Source organism: Pteropus alecto, unplaced genomic scaffold (assembly GCF_000325575.1).
Source record: "Pteropus alecto unplaced genomic scaffold, ASM32557v1 scaffold196, whole genome shotgun sequence".
NCBI classification, from domain to species: Eukaryota; Metazoa; Chordata; class Mammalia; order Chiroptera; family Pteropodidae; genus Pteropus; species Pteropus alecto.
Window position 1 is genome coordinate 274,457 of NW_006439717.1, and position 9,757 is coordinate 284,213.

Sequence of the window (9,757 nt, forward strand, 5' to 3'; positions counted from 1 at the left end):
CCAGGCCTCGCTCCGCCATCCCAGCTCCGCCAGCCACACTCCGGAAGACAAGAGAGGGGGCCGAAGGAGGGACGGACTGACGCGGGTCCACACCCCGGCTACAGGATCCGGCTCCGGCCTCCGAGAGCCGCCAGCGCCGCCAGCGCCGCTACTGCCGCCGCCGCCATGAGCAAGGGTCACGTGAGCGCGCCGGCCCCGCCCCCGGGCCGAGGACGCACCGCCTCCACAGCCAAGCCAAACTCAGGACTCGCGGGCTTATGGCGCCCTCTTCCTGGAAGCCCCTGAAACGACGAGCCCAAACTCTTCACCCCGAATTCTGCCCAGGCCGGGTAAGGAATAGATGGCGTGGACACGCAGCTTTTGATCTTTTATGAACTCAAGTGCAAATAGTTTTCGGTGGAACCAAGCCATACTTTACCCAGCTCTCTTCACTTAGTAGTGTGTGCCTTTGTCTTTTCCCTTCTTCCATTTTGCCCTGGTTGACATCTACCCATTTGTAAGGACTTGAACACAGGCCACTTCTTTTATTGGGGCTTCCCGGCTCCATTTGCCAGGAACTGTTGCTATTTCAGTTCTAGTACTTAAGACAATGGAGAGAGAATCCAGGTCCTCCTGCCTAGTCTTCTAACTACTTGCAAGAGAGGAACTTAGTCTTTATCTTTTTTATCCTCTTCATTGTGTGACTCAATAGGTATTCCAAAATTTTAATATTTTAATTCAATATAAAGAGGATCCAAATATTTGTGTGCTTTAAACAGGAGCTACTGAACAGTTGTTTTAAATCGTCGTTCATATTCATTATTTAATAATATTGAATCTTTTTTTAATGCCAAAACCCCCCTTCAGAATTTGGGGGATTCTGATAGGAGAAGCTCCATATAGTTGGTTCCATGATTTGTTATCCACTAAGAGTTCTGAACAGTGTTTTATATCATTCCTGGGCTGGAAGAAAAAATTTTTTTAAGTTGAGAAAAGGAAGAATGTGACATCATGTCTCATTGAGGATAAACTTTGAAATTTCCTTTTAACCGCAACAATATAAGGAGAATTTGTGGGAATATATGTGTGTATGTTTTCTGTTTTACAGGAGGACTGTTGCAGGTTTTTTTTTTCCCTTAAGGCCGCAAATTTATTAACATTCCTTTCATCAAAAAGCAAGGTTCTTGTCTCCTCCCCTGAATCTGAATGGGTTTCTGACTGCTCTGACCAATAGAATATGGCAGAAGTGATACTATGTGACTTCCAAGGCTATGTTCTAGAAGGCCACACAGCTTCTTCTGGTTCTCTTGGAATGCTCCATCTCCAGAGAACCTCTCTCTGGACCCTTCTCTCAGGACACTCTGAGAACCCAGCAGCCATGCAGGGAGCTGCCACATAGAAGCCCATGTGAGGTGCTCTGCCCAGTGGTCCCAGCATTCTAGTCATCATAGGCCAGGATGAAGAAACCCCCAGACGACTCCAGCCCCCAGACATTCTAGTCTTCCTAGCTGAGGTCCCAAACAATGTGGAACAAAGACAGCCTATCCCTGTTGTGCCCTGTCCTAATGCCTGTGAGCATAATAAAATGGTCATTCTTTTATGCCACTAAGTTTGGGGTGGTTTGTTACACAGCCTTAGCCAGTGGTCTTGCTTATCCTCCCAATAGCCCTTTTCCCTTGTCAGCAGACCACAAGAACTCCTAGTAAGGCTGGATATGCCAAATATTTTCCCACCTTCCTTGACAGGTATGTGATCCACTGAAGGAACTATTGGAAAGAGAGCATCTGGGGAGGATTTTCCTCCCTGATGGGAGATGCGCAAGGAGAAACTGCTGCTTTTACTTCCTGTCTTTAGATATTGTCCTACTCAGTGCACCAGCAGTCATCTTAAAACCATAAAAGAAAATTAAGGAAAGTACAGAGACATCACTTAGACCTTGACAGACTTGGTCTGCTGAAATAACAAATCATGGAACCAACTATATTGAGCTTCTCCTTGTTATATGAGAAAATAGGTTTAAACCATTTTTTAGTTCAATATTCTGCTATTTACAACCGAAAGCTTCTCATCCAATACTGAATTTGTTACCAAAAATGGGATATTACAGGTGAGCCAAATATGAAATGGCTGAGTGTGGTCGCAAATTGTCGAGTATGACACAGGTCCCGTTATAGCAAGGGTTGTTTTGCTAGGGGAAATGATCAGAAAAATTTAGGATTTGGGGTGTGAGCTATGCGATGTGGCTTTCAGTAAATTCATAAAAGATATAAACAGTCTGAAGACGTTCCAACCAAGGACACAGGTGGGGAGCATTTGGCTTTGCTTAGAAGCTTTTCAGGCTTTAATCCAGATTAACAGGGATGACAGAATGGAGTTTTGTGGTTTGGGGAAGCCAACCTCTTCCATTCCCAAGTAAAAGCTAGAATAAACAGAATCAAGAATGTGAGCGATTTAACAGGTGATAAAATTGAAGAGATTGGGGCTCCAGATCTCTGAAGTACCTCAGGACCTTTCATCAGTTTTTGTTATTCAAAGGGGCTAAACTGAGTAAAGAATACAAGCCTAGCAGAAAAAAAAAAAACTTAGACTTAGTGTGGTATTCTCTCCCTAGGGTCATTAATTTCAAATCATCTCAAGGAACAGACCTTTAAACTAAAGAAGTATTTGCTAAATAGGAGGACAACAGCTGTGAGGCAGAAGTTCTCAGGCTTTACCAGTAATCAGTGCTGTCCAGTAGAAATACCATGTGAACTACATGCGTGATGTTAAATATTCCAGCAGCTACTTTAAAACGTAAAAAGAAACAGCACATCTCAATTCAGACTAGCTACATTTCAAGTGTTCAATAACTATGTGTGGCTAGTGGCTACCATATTGGACAGCACAGGTTTAGACGCAATTTTCATCTGCTTCATTATCACATGAAATTGACTGGGTTAAATAATCCAGAAGCCCACTACCTTTTTGCAGCAAATGTATTGCCAAACATATGCCGAACCTGGCTTTAAGTACTTCTAATTGTTCAACACTTAAAGCAATCCCTAAATTCCCAACTTCCACCAAAGGAAAACAGCTGCCAAAGTTCTGCAACATACACTTAATGCCTATATTAAGTATGCCAGAGAAGGACAATGGATAACTAAAACACCCCCAGAGATCAGGCCCAGAGGCTGCTAGACAAGCTAACAAATTTACTCCATTTGCCAAGGTAGTTCCATCAGGCAGTACCGTAGATTGTTTACAAAAAGGCTGCAATAACTTCTATTCACTACCCTTAGGTAGACCCCTCTTATACATTTTTGATCATATGACTTGTTTTGGCCAATGAGACCATAGCAAACCTGACACAGAGACTTGGAAAGTGCTTATGCATTGGGGCTTGCTCCCTCTCTTCCTGCTTTTGGAATCTGAGACCACCGTATTGTGATCAAGAGCTAGACTATAAGATGAGGAGAGATATGGCCCAGCTACCTTCATTGCTCCAGGCAAAACCCAAAGAACTGCAAAGTATATGAGTGAGGCCATATGTTGCCCCTTGATCATAGGTCCACAAGTGTGAGCGCAGCCTAAATGGCCAACACACGTGAGCAAAAAATCTTTGCCAATATAAACTGCTAAGTTTCGTCGGTTGTTAAACAACAAAAGCTTACCAAAAAAAGCGGGGGAGGGGTTGCTATCTGCTCAGGAACGGTGTCTATTGCATATTTCCTTTTTGGAATGGGAGTATTATTTTACTTACATTTTCCTGTCTAGCATTGTTTTTTGTATCAGAACCACGTGGAAAGGTTATTAAAACACAAATTACTGGGTCCAACATTGTTTTTTGTATCAGAACCACGTGGAAAGGTTATTAAAACACAAATTACTGGGTCCAACTCGAGTGTCTGATTTCATAGGTTTTGGACGTGGCCCAATAATTTAATTTGTAACTAGCTTCATGGTGACATTGATGCCACTGTTTTGCGAACCACCCTCTGAGAACCATTGGATGTGTTGGAGACAGTTAACTTTTGTAACTCCAGATTGCTGGTCCGTGAGGACTCATCTCCAGACCAGAAGAAGATTGCATAATCCCAGAGGTCCTGGACTTACTCCTGGAGGAGATAGCTACATGATGTTACCTCTCTTTGAGGGAGGGGATGAGATTTCATGTAAGTGAATTATATACATATTTTAAATTGTGTATAATGGAATAAAAGTTTGCCACAATTAAGTGAGCTGTGGCAGAGGCTGCAAGCTGTCTACCCAAAGTCCATTTCCTCTTCTATTTTGTCTAGAGCCCTCCTACCACCATAGAAGCTGAAAATACAAGATTGTCAGCCTCCTTGCTGCTAAGTCATTAGCATATCACCTCATCCCGGCTAAAGAGACATAAAGGGAAGTCTTGAGGGGAAAAGAAGCAGACTTCTGGGAAAGATCTCTCTCTCTGATAAGGGAGACATGTGAGGAAAATCCTGAGAACTCTGCTAGGTTCTTGGATAATTATACTTTCAGAAGACAGTGGCAGTGGCAAGACAGGCAAACAAAAGCTTGGAACAGAGGGACAGCCACAGATTCCTAAAGGTGGTGGCAGAAAGCAGCAGCCTGGAATGATCTACCTCCTGAGAATATTCAAAGATGCCTGAGTTGAGTGAAGAACAGGGTGAAGAAGTGGGGGATCTTGTTAGGGAGTCTCTTGCCTATAGGCAGAAGCAACAAAATCTTTGCATTCGTGTTAATAAGCTCTCACTTATATCCTTAAACTGAATAGTGGGGAAATTTAGGTTACATAAAACCTACCTACAATTATAACCATATAAGAAAGCCTGTGTAAACTAGAAGACATTCCACAAACAAAAAAGTTTTGTGTTAGATGAGCCAATATCACATTATTAATGTGGAGATTTTTTGTTCTTGTCAATCTGAAACCTTGCGGGAAACAGAAGGAGCATATAATAGGGTCTCTTCAATTTAGGAAGGTTTGGGGAAACATTAGGAAGAAGGTTTTCCTAAGTGTGTTGTGTGACATGTTACTGGGAGAGGTTGAGGTGAGCTTTAAAAAGAAAGGTATCTTTTCTCACTATGATTTTAAGTGAAATGCTGGCAGGCAGTAGAAAAATAGAATAAACTAGCTTTTATGGAGGAGTGGCTTTACAGAGGTTCATATTCTGCCATTCTGATTGTATGTGATGTGTTTTGGAAAATTAGATTATAGGCTCTTTTCTTGTGAACGAGCCTCACCCTAATAGTCTTTGGCCACTCTCGATTAGCCTTATTTGCTTTTGTCCAGACTCCTGAAGACCCAGTTTAGTACCATGTCTTAAATTGGTTATTCAAAGTACTTACACTATAATATTGGTGATATAGCCAGTGTAGTAACCCAGCTTAGAGAAAAGGGTTTGATTCAGCTTCCTTTCTCAAGCCCATGATACCTTCTTTCCACTTTCTCATGCTCATAGCTTCACTGAAGACTTCTTTTCAGGTGGCAGCAGGTTATTGGCCATGTGGGTTTTTTGGGTTGGTTTTTTTTTTTTTTTTTTTTTTTTTTTTTTCTTTTTCGAGTCTGACTACAGACCCCCCAGTCTCAAGCAGTGAGCCTGGTCCTCGATTCCACTTCTTTCACACAGAATAATTTTAGTTTCCATTACCCTGCGGGATCCAAACTCAGCCTATTTTGCCTGTTCTTGTCCCCCAAATTCCACAGGATAAAAGCTTTGGTTCTATGCTCACTGCTTTATGTTTTTATTGCATTTAAAATTCATAGATCATAAATGAATTACCAAGAAAATAAACAGATGGAAGTGGAGCCTATAAATCAGAGATATTAAAAGAAAAAAATTTTATGAGAATCAAGAAAATTTAAACGTTAGTTAGGAATTATTGTTATAATTTTATATATGGTAATAGCAATGTGATTATATAACTTTAAAAGAATACTTTTTAAAGGGAAAACATACTCAAATATATGGGTTAAATTATATTCTGAGATTTGTTTCATAGTAATCCATTGGGGGTGGGGTGGGAAAAAGATCGGTGTATAGATGAAATAATATTGGCTGAGATCATGATGGAAGTTGGGTAATGGGAATATACAGGTTGATTATACTATTCTACTTTTATATATATTTAAATTTTTCTATAGCCAAACTTTTTAATTAGAGGAATATTTCTTATTTCTGCATAAAATCATAGCTTTGTAATCTTACATTTTCTATTTTATCTAATATCGATGTATATGTAAGAAAAAGGGTACTGCAAAACATGAACCTACAGAGCAAATTTAAAGTCTCATAATTATAATAGTTGAAAAACTGGAAATATTGTCTACCCAGAAATCAAAGAAAATAAACTAAAATACCATCATTCATTCATTCAAACATACTGAGTTAATGTAACATGTTAGACCCTGTCTAGGTACGAAGGATGCAGTGTTTGAAGGCCCATACTTTCACAGAGGTTACAGTCTAGTTCTACCAGAATTATTATGAAAGCTTTTATAAAGTGGCTTAAGATTATCAACATGTAAAAATAAATAACCTTCCTGTCTTACAGCAATGATCAATTGAAAGAAAAGTCCATTCACAGCAAAACCTAAGTGGTAATAAACCTAACAAGAAATTTACAAGACCAATGTCACCATTTAAAAAATTAATTTAAAAAATGTACAAGACTGAAATGGAGAAAACTGTAATAGCTATAACTGAATGATATAAAAGAAGAACTAAATGGGAAAATAAGATGATGATGATTACTTTAATAATAGTTACTATTCCCAGATAGTCTCAATATCATAGACGTCAAAACTCCAAAAATTTATTTATAAAAATCAATGCCATTTTTACCAAAAATATTTTTTAAATCACAACTTGACAAGCTGATTCTAAAGTTTAAGTAAAAGTTAAAATGTTCAAGAAAAGTCAAGAAAAATTGAAAATAAAAAACTTAAAAGGGAGATTTGCCTGACCAGATATGAAAACATGCTAAAAAGCTACAAGCCTCAAAACCAATAAGTCATGAAGAAAGACTAATTAATCTATATAAAAATTAAGTCTAAATGATGAAAGAGAAGATAAACATGCATGGTCTTTAGTGGCAAGACTCAATAATTTTTTGTAGTGTCAATTCTTCCAAAATTTCCTATGCAGTATCAGTAAAAACCAAACAGTTTTTTTTTTTTTTTTTTTTAAGCTGAAAAGAAAAGCTTTATTAGAAGAGAAAGTATACTTCCAGACATGGAAGTGGGCCTGAGCAAGAGAAGCGTGGCTCAAAAAGCCCCAACAAAATTTTTAAATAAAATTTATTAGGTACTTCTAAAATTCATATTAAAAGGAAAAAATTTGCAAGAATAGCCATTCTAAACAAAAACAACCATGGGAGCAATTTGCCCTTTCAAATTATGAAATATACTAAAAGCTATAGGAGTTAAAACAGGGATGTTATTAGTGCAGGAATAGATATAAGGAATTTGATAAATATTGAAGAAACAGACTCATGTATAACCAGGGATTTCCTTAATGGAATCAGATTTCATTATCACATCAGAGAGAAAAGATTATGTATTCACAATCATTTTCAAACAAATAACTATTCAGAAAAATTAAATACTTTTTATAATGTACCCAAAAAACTGAATATACTTAAAAGCTAAAATTTAAAAACCAAAGTTATTAGAGTATTAGATGAAACTAGAAGAAAAAATATTTTACTTCAGGATAGTGAAGGCTTTCCTAAGAGAGGTGTATTGGAAAAGGTTGATATATATGACCTCGGAAACAATTAAATATATAAAACACCATACGGAAGTTAAAAAATTTTTTTAATTATGGATAAGAATAGAATGAGACCTTTCTGGAAACAGGATCATAGTAGATGTAGCTAGTTAATATGAGGTCATACTGGAGCAGGGTGGACCCTTAACCAACTATAACTGATGTCCTTACAAAAAGAGAGAGAGACATGGGGGAAGAAGATTAAGTGAAGACACAGGGACACACAAAGAGAAGGCCATATGACAGCAGGCAGAGAGTAGAGTGATGCAGCTGCACGCTGAAGAATCCCGAGGATGCCAGCCACCCCCAGAAGCAAGAAGAGGCCAGGAAGGATTCAACCTCAGAGTCTCAGATGGAGCATGGTCCTGATGCACCTTGATTTTGGATTTCTAGCCTCCAGAACTGTGAGAGAATAAATTTCTGTTGTTTAAGCTAAAATAATTTTTTAAATAAAAATTATGGATAAGAATACATTTCCATATATTTGACAATGAAATATCCAGAATACTTTTTAAAAGCCCTACTAATAAACAACAAAAAATGACAACCTAAAAAATAAGTAACAAATAAATGGCTAATAAACTTTCAAATAGATTTAAAAACTCACCAATAATCAAGGATAGAATTTTAGCCATAATCGATAAGAAATAACTAGATATATAGATGCTGGCAGTGTCATGTCTCTTGATCTCTGGGGATCATAAGCTATGAGATCATAAAAGCCCAGAACTCCTAAGGGTGATTAATCCTGTTGTATGAAAGATTTGCTATATAGCACATTGGGGAAGAGACTCTTTCCTCATCTGGAAGTTGATGCAAGGACCATGTAAACATATAACTGCTACTGGTCAGTCTTTTCTGTCACATGGAGAGAGCCCACTTGAGAAAGAAACCAACACAGAGCTAGTAGACTGGGCATGATAGGAACAAGTGGGAGAGAAAGAGGAGAGGGAAAGGGACAGATAGACAGATAGGGGCAAGCATGAGATTATGCACTTGGATCCAGCTCCGCCACTTGACATTTAAAGTAGGCCACTAGTTCCCCTATAATTATCATCCAATCTCTTTCTACCCTCTATTATCAGGCTTCCACTCATAGTCTGTTGAATCAATTTGGTAATGGTTACAAGTAACTGCCCAATTGTCAAATTTATTGTCTCTTCAGTCATCTCACTTATGTGGCATTTATCTTGAGTATCTCTCTATATTGGAATTTCTCCTTTAATTTCCTTAACATTTTTTCTCCTGCTTCTTGTCAAAACATTTAATGCTGGTATCGTTTGGGAACTCCCTTTCCTCTATTTTTTATATTTTTTAAATTTTTTTATTTGAAAACGTTTCTAAGTGTAGAGAATTATACCTGTGTACCCATCTCACCACTGATTTCTGCTTCAGAACTTTAAAGACATTATAGATACATTCAAGGGCCCTATACATGCTTCCCTGCTGTTATTTACCTTCTTTCCTCCATCTCCAAAGATGGTTATTTAAAAGGTATCCAAAGGCGGAACTTCTGGCTCCAATTGCATGGGTCTTATGCTGACCAAGCAGATCCAGCAGAACAGGGATAGTGCTGTTCAAGAGCGAGCAGTTCCTGACAGAGCTAACTAGGCTCTTTCAGAAGTGCTGTTTGTCAGGCAGCGTGTTCATCACCCTGAAGAAGTATGATATTAGAACTAAACCCATTCCAAGGAAAGGTTCTGCAGAGGGCTTTGAATCCTTAGACAAGTGTCTGTTAAGAGATACTGATGGGAAAAAGAAGATCAGCACTGTGGTGAGCTCCAAAGAAGTGAATAAGTTTCAAATGGCTTATTCAGACCTGAGAGCTAACATGGATGGGCTGAAGAAGAGGGACAAAAAGAGCAAGAATAAAACCAAAGCAGCACAGTGAAGGGCACCAGATTCCCTGCTTTCACCAAATACCCGCTGAATTGCTATTTTTCTTTTGGTTTTTACTTTTGACCACATAGCTAGGTTTCTGGTTCCCCTACAATGGCTGTTTTCATGAGATTAGGGTCATTTCGGATAGA

The 9,757-nt window shown here is 38.6% G+C and overlaps 1 long non-coding RNA gene across 3 annotated transcripts; it reads left to right on the plus strand.

Moving 5' to 3' along the window:
* On the plus strand, positions 1 to 8,210 carry LOC112483843. Of its 3 annotated transcripts, XR_003047802.1 has the most exons (3): positions 1 to 329; positions 4,002 to 4,130; positions 6,511 to 8,210. It is a non-coding gene; the product is annotated as an uncharacterized LOC112483843 (long non-coding RNA). The 3 variants fall into 3 exon arrangements; XR_003047803.1 differs by lacking the exon at positions 6,511 to 8,210 and having other exon boundaries at positions 3,876 to 4,192; XR_003047801.1 differs by lacking the exon at positions 6,511 to 8,210 and having other exon boundaries at positions 4,002 to 4,192.
* The last annotated feature ends 1,547 nt before the right edge of the window (positions 8,211 to 9,757 follow it).